Source organism: Callithrix jacchus, chromosome 1 (genome assembly GCF_049354715.1).
Source record: "Callithrix jacchus isolate 240 chromosome 1, calJac240_pri, whole genome shotgun sequence".
NCBI lineage: Eukaryota > Metazoa > Chordata > Mammalia > Primates > Cebidae > Callithrix > Callithrix jacchus.
Window position 1 is genome coordinate 98,635,417 of NC_133502.1, and position 14,229 is coordinate 98,649,645.

At 43.5% G+C, this 14,229-nt stretch overlaps 1 long non-coding RNA gene across 1 annotated transcript in view; it reads right to left on the reverse strand.

Moving 5' to 3' along the window:
- LOC118154442 (uncharacterized) overlaps positions 1-14,229 on the reverse strand; it is a 104,527-nt gene that overhangs the window by 89,852 nt on the left and 446 nt on the right. The gene's annotated exons all lie outside the window — the stretch shown is intronic.

Sequence of the window (14,229 nt, forward strand, 5' to 3'; positions counted from 1 at the left end):
ACTAGAAAAAAACCATTTTAAAATTTATTTGGGCTGGGCACATGACTCATGCCTGTAATCCCAGTGCTTTGGAAGGTCAAGGCAGGTGATCACCTGAGGTCAGGAGCTCGAGGCCAGCCTGACCAACATCATGAAACCCCATCTCTATTAAAAATACAAAAAGTAGCTGGGCATGGTGGCACATGCCTATAATCTCAGCTACTCAGGAAGCTAAGACAGAAGAATTGCTTGAACCGAGGAGGCAGATGTTGCAGTGAGCCACGATCACACCATTGCACTCCAGCCTGGGTGACGAGTAAAACTCCGTATCAAAAAAAAGCATGGAACCAAAATAAGAGCTCAAATAACCAAGGCAATCCTAAGCAAATACAAGAAAGCTGGAGACATCATGCTGCCCAACTTCAAACTATACTACTACAAACTATACAACAGAGCTATAGTAACCAAAATAGCATGGTACTTGTACAAAAACAGACACATAGGCCAATGGAACAGAATACAGAACCCAGAAATAATGCAAAACATCTACAACCATCTGATTTTCAACAAAGTCGACAAAAACAAGCATTGGGAAAAGGACTCCCTATTCAGTAACTGGTGCTAGAATAACTGGCTAGCCATATGCAGACTACTGAAACTGGATACCTTCCTTATACCACACAAAAATTAACTCAAGATGGATTAAAGACTTAAATGTGAAACTATAAAAACTGGAAGACAGCCTAAAGAATACCATTCTGGACATAGGAACAAGCAAAATTTCATGATGAAAATGCCCAAAGCAATTGCAAAAAAAGCAAAAATTGACAAATAAGTTCTAATTAAACTAAAGAGCTTCTGCACAGCAAAAGAAACTATCAGCAGAGTAAACAGACAACCTACAGAATGGGAGAAAAAAATTTGCATACTATGCATGCGACAAAGGTCTAATATCCAGCATCTATAAGGTACTTACATTTTATAAGAAAACAAGCCCATTAAAGAGTGGGCAAAGGACATAAACAGACACTTTTCAAAAGAAACATACATGTGGCCAACAAGCATGTTTTTAAAAGCTCAACATCACTGATCATTAGAGAAATGCAAATCAAAACCACAGTGAGATACCATCTCACACCAATCAGAATAGCTATTATTAAAAACTCAAAACGTGACAGGTGTTGGTTAAGTTGTAGAGAAAAAGGAATACTTATATACACTGTTGGTGGGAGTGTAAATTAGTTCATCCATTGTGGAAAACATTGTGGCAATTCCTCAAAGATCTAAAAACAGGAATGCCATTCAATGCAGCAATTCCACTTCTGGGTTTATACTCAGAGGAATATAATCCTTCTCTCGTAAAGACACATGAACACATAGTTGATTGCAGCACTATTAACAACAGCAAACACATGGAGTCAACCTAAATGCCCATGAATAGCAGACTGGACTAAAAAAAATATATAGTATACACCATGGCATACTATGCAGCCATAAAAAAGAATGACATCATATCCTTGCAGGAACATGGATGGGACTGGGGGCCATCATCCTTAGTAAACTAATGCGGGAACAGAAAACCAAATACTACATGCTCTCACTTATAAGTGGGGACTAAATGATGAGAACACATGGACACAAAGAGGGGAAAGAGGGGAACAACAGACACTGGGGCTTATCAGAGGGAGGAGGGTTGGAGGAAGGAGAGGATCAAGAAAAATAACAAATGGGTAATAGGCTTAATACTTGGGTGATGAAATAATCTGTACAGCAAACCCCTGTGATACAAGTTTACCTATTAACAAACCTGCACACATGTACCCCTGAACTTAAAAGTTAAAAAAAAGAACCAAAAATCACACGAGCCCTCATAGTACCCCCACTCCTCCATTCCACCCTGGACCCCAGCAGTAGCACGATGCAAAGCACATCTCTGAGCGCTGAGGGAGGGAGTACACCACAGCTATAAGGCATTGAACTCAGTGCTGTTCTATAAAAGCAGAAAGAAAAACTAAAGCAAACTCAGCTAACACCCATCTATTGGGGGAGCATTTAAGCCAGCCCTAGCCAGAGGGGAATCACCTATCCCAGCTGTTTGAGCTTGAGTTCCCACAAACCTCACCACTGAGGGAGGGCTACAGTGCTCTGGGACTCTAAAAAACCTTAAAAGACAGTCTAGGCCATAAGGACTGCAACTCTTAGGCAAAAAAAAAAATATATATATATATATACATAAATTTGATCATGCCATGCCCTATAGAGCCCATCTTCATCTGACTTCATCTTCTTCTTTCATTTTTTTTCATTTATTTTTATTTTTTGTTACCTTCTTTATTTATTTATTTATTTTGAGTCAGCATTTCACTCTGTCACCCCTGCTGGAGTGCAGTGGTGCAGTTTTGGCTCACTGCAAATTCCACCCCCTGGATTCAAGTGATTCTCCTGCCTCAGCCTCCCAAGTCGCTAGGATTATAGTGCCTGCCACCACACCTGGGTAATATTTGCATTTTTAGCAGAGACGGGTTTCACCATGTTGGCCAGGCTGGTCTTGAACCCCTGACTTCATGCAATCTGCCTGCCTCGGCTTCCCCAAGTGCTGGGATTACAGGTGTGAACCACCACACCCTGATGAGTCCTAAATTTCTATCTTCAGCTCTGACCTTACTCTAGTTCCAGCTTCCTCATCATCTCCACTTGGGTGTCCAATAGCATCTCAATATTAACAGCAGCCCTGGGGCTCTCCCGCAAACTTGCCTCTTTCCCAGTCTGCCTTATATCAGCCTCCCAATTGTTAAAGCTCGAACTCTAGAACCAATTTCCTGCACTCCACTTACTCACCTTCAGAACAGCATCTTAAATTCTCTAGTCAACAAGCTTTAGTAACACAAAGAACACGAATAAGTCAGGTTGTCCTGGGAGAAGTCCATTTGATTCTTTTAGTTAAAATAAAAGACACAAAGTACTGGAGTGACTAAGCGGCATCTCCTCAGTAAACCTCCAAACCTTTTCCCTTAGCTGTTACCAGAAATTAATTTTAATTTATTTATTTTAGAGACAGACTCTTGCCCTGTCACCCAGGCTACAATGCGATGGTGCAATTGCTTGCTGCAACCTCAAATTCCTGGGCTCAAGCCGTCTACCCGCCTCAGCTTTCTGAGTAGCTGGGACTACAGATGTCAGCCATTGGGCCCAGCTTAATTATTTTTTCCCCAGCTGGAAACTCAGAAGCTCATCTTGCCTATTTTGGGGAGAATCTACCCTAGGGTGGGACAGATCAAGGTGGGTTAAGCAGATCCTCTAAGACGGGTTTCTCACGCCCAGGTAGCAGGACTCACAGGCATCCATCCTCACAGAGGACAAAGCACTCTCGCTGGAGAGCTGGGCAGTGAATCTGTCATCCTGCCTTTCATCTGACATATCAGAGAGGAGGCACGGGGAAGCACAGACATCATCTGTGGCTTGAGCGGTGGGTACAGAAAACAGCATTTCTTTTTCTGAAAACAGGAAAGACATTTTAAGTTGGGAATAATGTTTCCTGTCTTCTTTGTGTAACTCAAGCATGTGATGGCTCATATTCTGAAATAGCCTGTAACCCTACTGGCATTTAGCAATCAGCTCATTCAGCAAGCTAGCATTTATGGAGTACCTACTATATTCCAGGCACTGTGTTGGTTTATTATTATTATCATTTATTTTGAGACAGGGTCTTGCTCTATCACCAAAGCTGGAGATGATGCAGTGAGGCCATCAGAGCTCTCGGAAGCCCTGACTTCCTGGACTCAAGCGATCCTCCCATTTCAGCCTCCTGATTAGCAGGGACTACAGGTGCACATGACCATGCCTGACTAATTTTTTATATTTGGTAGACACAAGGTCTCACTCCTGAGTTCAAGCAATCCTCCTGCCTCTGTCCCCCAAAGTGCTGGGATTATAGTTGTAAGCCACTGCACCCAGCCTGCGTCACTATTTTATAAATGTCTTTATCTCATCAAATCTTTGTAATGAAATATTGGAGCTCTTATTAATCCTGGATGTTTTTCACTTGCTCACTCTACATATCTAACTTCCTGCCAACTCACATTCTTATCTCCTCCTTGGCTTCTAATTCAAATTATCTTCTCAACACTTGAATGACCCATTAGAACCTCAGACATCTCCAGGGCTCCCCATGCCCGGCCTAGCCCAGGACACCCAACAGCCAATCTGTATGGTTGGTTATCTCAGGAAGTGACAGCCGGGTCATCTTCAGTGGCTCCATTTCTCCATCTGTCCCTATCTTCCTTTTCATGCTGCACAACCCCTGGCCTACTTATTAAAATCACTGGCCTGGACTCCTGTAAAATCCTTCCAACTGGCATCCCAACTTCCAATCCGGGCACGTGATCTTATCTGTTCTCCTCTATTCAAAACCCCCCAGCGGCTTCCCATGTTTCCCAGAACGCAATACCTTCAGGGTCACCCTGGCACTTTTACTTTATTTTCTGCTGGTCTGGCCACAAAGCCTTACAGGTTCCAGGTTCCTTCCTTCCCAAGTCAGGGTCTTCTCCATACTCATAGAGATTTAACATTAGTCTTCAAATCTTTTTTCCTTTTTTTTTCTTTTTTTTTAGCAAATTATTATTTATTTATTGAGAACAGGGTCCTGCTCTGTTGCCCAGGCTGGAGTGCAGTGGCTCCATCTCAGCTCACTGCAAACCTTCACTTTCCTGGCTCAAGCAATTCTCCGGCTTCAGCCTCCCGAGTAGCTGGGAATACAGGCATGCACCACTACGCCTGGCTATTTTTTGCTTTTTTTTTTTTTTTTTTGTAGAAACAAGGTTTTGCCATGTTGCCCAGGCTGGTCTTGAACTCCTGGGCTCAAAGCAACCAGGCAGCCTCATGCTCCCAAAGTGCTGGGATTATAGCTGTGAGCTACCACACCCAGGCTAGCCTTAAAACTTTTTTGATATTTAATACTCTATCTTTTCTTAGGCTCATACCTGTCTTGTAGCTTTCAGTTTAGTTCCAAAGATGTTTTAATTTGGTAATCCTTTTTTAAACTTTGATTTATAGTTACATATGCTTTCTCCCTAATATGCCCACACATGGGATAATAGTGTAAATACTGTTCTGTACCTTTTTTTGCCTCAATACTTTCCAAAACATTTTTGTGCCAATTCTTACAGATGTGCATTATTCTGTTACTTACTCCCTCATGGTGTGAATATACCATAATTCAACATTTTCTCTGTAAGCTATTCTAATGTTTTCCTTGTATGAACACTATAAGGAACTTCTTTGTGGCTGTATGTTTAGGATTCATATGAGTATTTCTATAGGACAGATTTGTAGAAGTGAAATCATAGTTGTACAAGTTGTGCTTTTTTTTTGAGATGGAGTCGCACTCTGTCACCCAGGCTGGAGTGCAATGGTGCGATCACGGCTCACTGTAACCTCTGCCCCCTTGGTTCAAGCTATTCTCCTGCCTCAGCCTTCCGAGTAACTGGGACTACAGGCGCTTGTCACCACACCTGGCTAATTTTTGTATTTTTTGTAGAGACGGGATTTCACTGTGTTGGCCAGGCTGGTCTCATGATCCTCCCACCTCGGCCTCCCAAAGTGCTGAGATTACAGGCATGAGCCGCCACGTCCTGCTAAAGTTGTGCATTTTTGTAAGATCATCAGTTTGTCAGGTTCAGTTCCCTAAACCAAATCCTAGAGTTGAGAGAGGCATTGAGGGCCTATGGCCCAATGTGCTTCATCACAGGAGAGGAAAGCTTGGAGCAACAATGCCCAGTTGGCAAATGGAGATCAAAACAGAGCAAGGAGGAAAGGACAGGGCTTGAGATGCTGACTTGGAAACAGAAAATGCTGTAATCCCAGCGCTTTGGGAGGCTGACGCAGACAGATCACTTGAGGTCAGGAGTTCGAGACCAGCCTGGCCAACATGGCAAAACTCCGTCTCTACCAAAAATACAACAAAATTAACCAGACATGGTGGTGATCACCTGTGGTCCCAGCTACTGGGGAGGCTGAGGTGGGAGGATGGTTTGAGCCTGGGAGGCGGGGGTTGCAGTGAGCTGAGATCCCACCACTGCACTCCAACCTGGTAACAGAGTGAGAGTCTGTCTCAAAAATAACAACAACAACAAAAATAATTATTAGAAAACATCTTCATTCTAGTTCCATATTTTGATGAATCATTCAAAAAACTTATTCTTAACAACAAAAGGTTGTTCTCCATCACAGTGAGGGTGAACTTGTATAGTTCTCTGCATAGTGCTAAGCTCTGAGGAGAAAAATTTGAAAAGTATTTGTTTTCAATAATTTTATGGACCATCAGAGGAAATTAAGTCTATGGTAAATGCACTCGATAATGATAGCTTAGTCATACCCCTAGAAGGATCCTGTATGGCAGATGCACCTGAGTGTTTTCTGAGCTAGGGAGTCTCAGAGTGGCCAACCTAAAGAGTCATTCCTTCTCTTTGAGGAATATCTGAGCCTTCAGCCCATCCCATGGAACAAAGGCCACACAGGGGATTGAGGTCCTGAGTTTTGGGTTACATGAAGGCTGCCACGTGGAGGTTATTAAGGAAAGGGTGTTAAGTGAAAATGTTGTATAAACTGCATGCTGTTTGCAAGCAGTTGTGGCTATCTAGTCCAGCTGCTTCCACTACAGTGTATGTAAGGATGTGCAGCCTGTGGCCACTGGACTCTTTCCCCTGTACAGAATCTCATAATACAACCCCATATCTCGTTTGCTGGCTCTGAGTCTCCCCTGGCCTCTGAACCTGGTGCCTTCCCTATTGAGGCTAATAGGGATTTGGCACAACAGAAAGTAGATAATCACCATAAAGTGCATTTAGATCTAGGAACAATTCCACCTTGCCATCTGGTTTAATCCTCAAAGGTACAACTATTTCTCAGCATGTAATAGGGGAATCAATGAAAGGATGAAATGGAATGAGCCCCCATGTGAATTTTAGGATTCTCTGTACATCTGCCTCGTTCCCCTTTAGCTTGGAAAGATATGGATGCTCAGACCTCTGCATCTAGACCTGCTTTTTGTTCCTTCTGTTAATCTAGTTTTGGTCCTCTATACATCAAGTACACTGCCTTGTGTAAGCCATTTAAGGGTTTTGAGGCTCATTCCAGCATGAAATGAACATGCAGCATAGAGCCTGGCTTGGTGGCGCATGCCCGTAATCTGAGCACTTTGGGAAGCTGAGGCGGGAGGATCACGTGGTCAAGAGTTCGAGACCAGCCCGGCCAACATGGTGAAACCCCATCTCTAATTAAGGATACAAAATTAGCCAGGCATGGTGGTGTGTGCCTATAATCCCAGCTACTTGGGAGGCTGAGGCAGGAGAATTGCTTGAACCCAGGAGGCAGAAGTTGCAGTGAACCAAGATCGCACCATTGCACTCTAGCCTGGGCAACAGTGCAAGACTCTGTCTTGGGGTGGGGGGGAGAAGAAAAAGAAAATGCAGCATAATGGGGGTGTGAAGGTTGAAGCTGTGTCTCGGGGTGGGTGCTCCTGGTAAGTAGGCAGATTCCAATAGCCTGGCCTCTGTCACCTGGGGCAGCCATGAAGGCCTCAAAGAGGAGGCAGCTTTAGAGGGATGAGGGGATTTGCCTGGTGGGTCGCATGTGGAGAATGAAGGAGGAGGCAGGAGTCGTGGAGGCGATGTTCCATGTAGAGAAACAGCATGTGCAAGCCCTTGCATGATCTAGAGGCCTCAAGGAGTTCTGTCTTACTAACCAAATCGTGTTGAGGAATGAAGTAATGAGGTGGGTTTTTTTCTGTGAGCAATAGGAAGCCATTGAGCAATGTTGAGCAGGGAAGTAACATAATCAAAGGTCCATCATGTGTGAAGTACCTTTTGAGCAGTCATGGGAAGACAGACTGGAAGTGTAAGAACAATAGGCAAGAAGTTGGCAAGGAAACTAGGGCAGTGGTTAAGGTGAGAGGAGGTGAGTGCCTGAACTGGAATTCAGGAAGCCGGGGATAAAGAGGTACAAACTGATGATCGGTTGGGTGTAAGAGATGAGAGCAAATTAACAAGTGAGACTCTCCCCAAGGTTCTGACTTGGGAAGCAGGGTGAATGACAACGCCACATACAGAAGAAACACAAGAATGGGAAACTGCTTGAGGCGTTTGTTTTCACTGCAGCCACACTGAATCGGAGGTGCCTGTGGGATATCCAGCTGGAGATGTCCAATGGTCAGTTTCCGAATAGGACTGCGGAGCATCTGCATCCTTTTCTCATCTCCTCCCTCTTTCCACTGGTTCTTACAAGGTCATGGATTCTTCATGATCATGAAAGCTCAAGACCCTGTCTCCTGAAAACATGGACAGGAATATGGAATGTTTGCACCATTTCAGGGTTTTCCATTCATGGACCTTATGTGAGAAACTGTAAGTCACAAACCCCTGCTTGAGTAAGCAGACACTCTCAGGGACACTAACACTTCCCAGGTGGGCAAAGGAAAGGGAATCATGAGGGCAACCGAGAGGGAGTGGCCAGAGGGAGGAGGATCACCAGGAAAGGGTGGGTAAGGGTGGGGTCACTGCACCTAAGTCAGGGCCGAGACTCAGGATCAGATATGAACTGCTCAGGGCTCATGAACTGGCAAGAAGTCACCGGTGACCTTAATGGATGGTGGATCCATAGAGTCACCAGTGCCCAGCAGGTGGTTCTGCAAGTGAATTGAGGTTTTTGCCATTGAAAGTAATGGCACCAACCTCAAAGGTAGATCTGTGGTCGTTATTCATAGGACCCTGCCCTGTAACTGCTTCTGCCCGTTACAAATACACAGTCACTAACTTTAGGCAGGTAAAGTCCCTTTAAAAATGAAAATCAGGTTTAAGACTAGAATATAGATATACATTGATAAACTCATCATCAGTTGGAAACACTATATGTTGAAAATGCACAGCTGGGCAAGAAGCCACTATAATCTCAGTACTTTGGGAGGCAAAGGAAGGAGGATCACTTGGGGACCAGGCATTTTAGACCAGTCTGGGCAACACAGTGAGATAGCATCTCTACAAAAAAAATTTTTAAGAAAATTTACTTAAGACACCTGACCTACTAAACATCATAGCTTAGTCTAGCCTACCTGAAACATGGTCCGAACACTTGCGTTAGCCTACAGTTGGGCAAAATCATGTACATATATTTTAAATTAATCATCTTGGGTAGGGGAAAAGTCATCTCACTTAGAGGCCGTATACAAATAAAGTATCTTCTCTCAGCAAAGATAGCAGAAATGCATGTGGTTTATAAACGAATTAAAGGAAAAAGTAACTATTGCTCAACTTTAAAGATATGAATACATTTAAATAATCCACATTCACAATATGGCTAATCCATGGCACATGTAGGTAGATGATAAGGGCAGCAAAGAAACCTATTTTAAAAAATAAAATTTCCAGTCAGTCATGATGATTCACGACTGTAATCCCACCTTGGGAGTCCGCGGTGGGAGGATCACCTGAGCTCAGGAGTTCAAGACCAGCCTGGCAAACATGGTGAAAACCCATCTCTACTAACAATACAAAAATTAGCTGGGTGTGGTGGCATGCTTATAGTAGCAACTATTTGGGAGGCTGAGGCACGACAATCGCTTGAGCCCAAGGGGTGGAGGTTGCAGTGAGCCAAACTCACACCACTGCACTCCAGCCTGGGTGACAGAGCAAGACTACATCTCAAAAAAAAAGTTTTTATTGTATGAAAGGGTTTAAAAATGGCCTTGTGCCTTGCTTCTTGGAATTTGTGCTTCTTGTATATAAAGGATTAATTCTTAGTGGAACCACAAGAAAGTGCCTTTTGTTCTGGGGTGTCCCCGTTTGAGTGGACTCAAGCAAATGTCTTGGGGGTCCATGTGGCAGGGCTTCCTCCTCTTCTCATGGTTCCTCCACACACAAAGCACGTTGAGGGAGTCTTGGGGCCTTGGCAGAACTTGTGTGATCAAGACTGAGAGATTTCTATGTAGTAATCAAAATCCTCTGAATATTTTTGTTGATGAATTTGTAACTAATTCTTAGTTATAAGAACAATAGCAGCTAATCCTTCAATCGAACTTACTATACAATAAGTGCAAGAATAATTTTTTTCCACTTCCTGCCCACTTTCCCAGCCCACTCTCAAGGACTTAAGATTCTTGGCCTTGGTTGGCTCCTTTGTGATCAGCCATTCCCATTTAGAGTCAACAAAGAGAGGCGGGCCTGGGGATCCAGATTCCTCTTTACTTCCTGTAATTAACGCAAGTTGATGTGTTATGGGAAAAACCCTGACCTCACTGTGCCAAATGACACATCACACATACACGTCAGTCCTCTCACCCAAGCTCTGGACAGCTGTGACACTTCCCTGACTCAAAGCAGTCTTGGAAAGAGAAAAACGGTATTCATTTCACAGGCTGTGCACTTAAACCCCATATTTTTACTTCTTGTGGATCAAGATTGTGAAATCAAGTTTAGAGCAAATTTGCATTCAGTGAACAAACCAAAACCCAAGGTTGATTTTTGAACAATTAAACTGATATCTATCAAACCTCTACCACACACCAGGACGACTGGACATGCTTGAGCTGCATTTGTGAACAAAACAAAGTTCCCAGCCTTCACGAAACTGATGGTCTAGCAGGGAAGATAGGCAACCAATGGCATAAGTGAATACACTATAGTGTTACAAGGGGATGTGTGCAATGGAATCTGTTCTGGAAGAATCATAATGATAAAAAATGAAAATTTTATATTTATCCTTTATAGGATTCAGTAAACAAACGTTTGTTCACTAAAGCTGGGAACCATAATCAGGGTGGGTCCCAGTTTCATTTAGGGTAAATTTAAGAAAAATAGTATTGGTGTATTGTCCACTGAGAGTGGGAACCTTCACATTTTATCTTAGGTGCATGGTGCCCCAGGGATTTAGCTCACGGTCACACTGAACAACACCTTCCTCCCCCCCGCGTGCATCACCTTTCTCCCCATAGGCCACACATTTGAGGCCCTGCCCACTGTTCTTCTGGCTCATGAGGAAGCCCAGGCTCAGAGCCCTTAACTGACATCCTCAGTCCCTGAGGATGGGTTAATGATGGGAGGAGAGCCTGGAACTTCGGTCTTGATGCCTTGATAGTTCTCAAATTATCCCCAGCTGAAAGTCTAGAATCCCATGGGCTGGACTGGGTGGGAGGGGAGGACAGTTATATATAGCTATCTATGGCTATTATGACAGTAGTATGCGTTTATTCAAGAAATAATAGAGGCTGAGTGCAGTGGCTCATGCCTATAATCCTAGCACTTTGGGAGGCCAAGGCAGGCAGATTGCTTGAGCCCAGGAGTTTGAGACCAGCCTGGACAACATGGCAAAACTTCATCTCTGCAAAACTTTTTTAAAAATTAGCTGGGTGTGGTGGGGTGCACCTGTAGTCCCAGCTACTTGGGAGGCTGACGTGGAAGGATCACCTGAGACCAGGGAGGTCAAAGCTGTAGTAAGCCATGATTGCACCACTGCAATCCAGCCTCAATGCCAGAGCAAGAGCCTTTCTAAAATGAAATGAAAGAATAAGGCACTTACAATGATAATAGCTAATTTATTGAATATTGAGTGTTTTAAGTACCTAGCCCCATTCCAGCAATTGCACAGATATTCTCGTTAGATCCTCACAAAACCCTAAGAGGTTCTAAGAGATTGCATAAACTGCTCAAGATCCCAATCTAGAAATAGAGGAATTAAGATTAGAACCAAGCAGTCTGACTTCAGAGATCTCACAAAAAAAAGAAATCAGAATATACACAGACAAAACCAGAAATGACAACGTGTGCTTTATATCACCCCACATCAGAAGTTCATGATATCTGGCAGGCCCACTTATAGTAAATTGTTCATTTGGATTGGTATTGGCTCGATGTCCTCCCCCGCTCCCCCCAAGACATGGTCTCACCCCACCACCCAGGCTGGACTACAGTAGCACCATCATAGCTCATTGTAATCTTGAACTCCTGGGCTCAAACAATCCTCCCACTTCCGCCTCCCAATTAGCTGGGACTACAGGCATGTACCACCCTGCCTGGCTAATTTTTTTTTTCAGATGTTGCCCAGATCTTCAACTCTTGGCCTCAAGCGATCCTCCTGCCTCAGCCCTGATATCTTTATTATGCTGTTTCACTGTTTCCCCTGTGGCAATATGTCATCTGCACACTGTGACTTTGGCTCCGTACGTGTCCAGCACCCTATAAACTACCCAACCAATGATGTAATTCCAGTTGATTATCCCTGCTCAAGGGATCACAAAATCATGCTTTTCAAATTATATTGTTTTTATATTTTTACTGGTGTTGATACATAAGGCATAGCTTCTTCTTAACAACTCGGTCTACTTAGTTATCCTGTATAGCGATTCCTCATGAACAATATAAATGCTTATTTTCCCCCTTACAGGCTTTTTTGTTTTCAGTTTCCTCCTTTCTTCCTTCCTTTTTTCCTTTCTTTCTTTCTTTCTTTCTTTCCTTTCTGAGACAGGGTCTCACACTGTTGCTCAGGCGGGAGTGCAGTTGCACGATCTCGGCTCACTGCAACCTCTGCCTCCTGGGCTCAAGCGATCCTCCCACCTCAGCCTCTCTAGTAGCGGGGATTACAGGCACACACCATTATATCCAGCTAATTTTTGTATTTTTAGTAGAGACGGGGTTTTGCCATGTTGTCCAGGCTGGTCTTGAACTGCTGGGTTCAAACCGTCACCTGCCGCAGCCTCCCAAAGAGCTGAGATTACTGGTGTGAGCCACCGTGCCTGGCCTAGAGTTTCTGTTTTTAAGTATCATTATAGACTCATTAATTTTTGAAGGTATTATGTTTTTCAATCGATTATAAACATTGTTTTTTTCCAGGCCACTCCTCTATCCTTTGTCTACAGCTTCAGATAGGTTTAAAAAACTTCCTTGTTTCTAACACAAGAAGTCATAGGTCCTAGGTACAACCTGTTGGGTTCCTTTTAGAGGGGATGGTATTTACCAGCCAGGTTTCAGAGCTCTTAGATACCTACCTTTTGCACTGCCTCCATGCCCAGCCCTGTGCCCCGTGCAGGAGAGCCCATGGTTCACAAAACAGAGAACCATGTCCTCTATGAGAGATGGCCTGGCAAGAGGACAGGGTGGTCTGGGACAGCCCCACTGAGGAGCTAAGATCTGAGCAAAGAGAAAGAGCCAGTCCAGGGGCCAGTCCAAGTTCAAGTGAAAATGCCCTGAGGCCAGAACAGGTTTGGAGGACTTGGATAATTGGTTTGCAAAGAAGAAAGAGAACAAGATGAAGGGAGAGCCAGGCTTTGGGCCACATTCCTATACTAATAGAGAACAATGACACCAGTATCTCAGTATACACAACCATCATAAGAGGAAGCAGAGAAGTAGGATTTTTTTTTTCTTTCAGTAATTACAATTTCTACTTTGAGTGAATGAATGGGATTTACCTGGAATTATTGATTTTGATAAGTTTTGAATCATGCTAATGAATGCTAACAAAACAAGTAAGTAAAACTAAAATTAACAGGAAAGCATATAAACTGATGTTTTCTTGCATAAGTTTACATAGTTTGGTGCATTTGTGATTGTGATTGTTACATTACATATGCAGGACATAGTCCCTTTCTGTTTACACTTTTTTTTTTTTTTTGAGACAATGTCTTGCTCTGTCGCCCAGGCTGGAGTACAGTGGCTCAATCTCTGCTCACTGCAACCTCCACCTCTCGAGTTCAAGCGATTCTCCTTCGTCAGCCTTCTGAGTAGCTGGGATTACAGGCACGCATCACCACACCTGGCTACTTTTTGTATTTTCAGTAGAGACGCGGTTTCACCATGTTGGCCAGGATGGTTTAAACTCCTGACCTCAAGTGATCAGCCCACCTCCGCCTCCTAAAGTGCGGGTATTATGGGCGTGAGCCACTGTGCCCAGTCTACAAATTGTTTTTAGTGCAGTAGATGGACTAGAATTCAATATCAGTATTTCCCTGTGTTCCCAAGGTATACTTCAACTTATAGATCTTCTACCAAGTAATTTAAGGGCCAAGGCATCTCAAACTTCCACCAGTGTATGAGTAGACATGAGTGAGGTTTAAAATATGTAAACTCAAGATGTAATCTGAAACATTTACTTTTAGACTGACAGCATATGTTAAGGACAATTTACATTTGAGATACATATTTGGGACACATATCTAAGTTCTTTTTTTAAAATAATCTCAGACATTGATAATCTTTAAATTTAGTG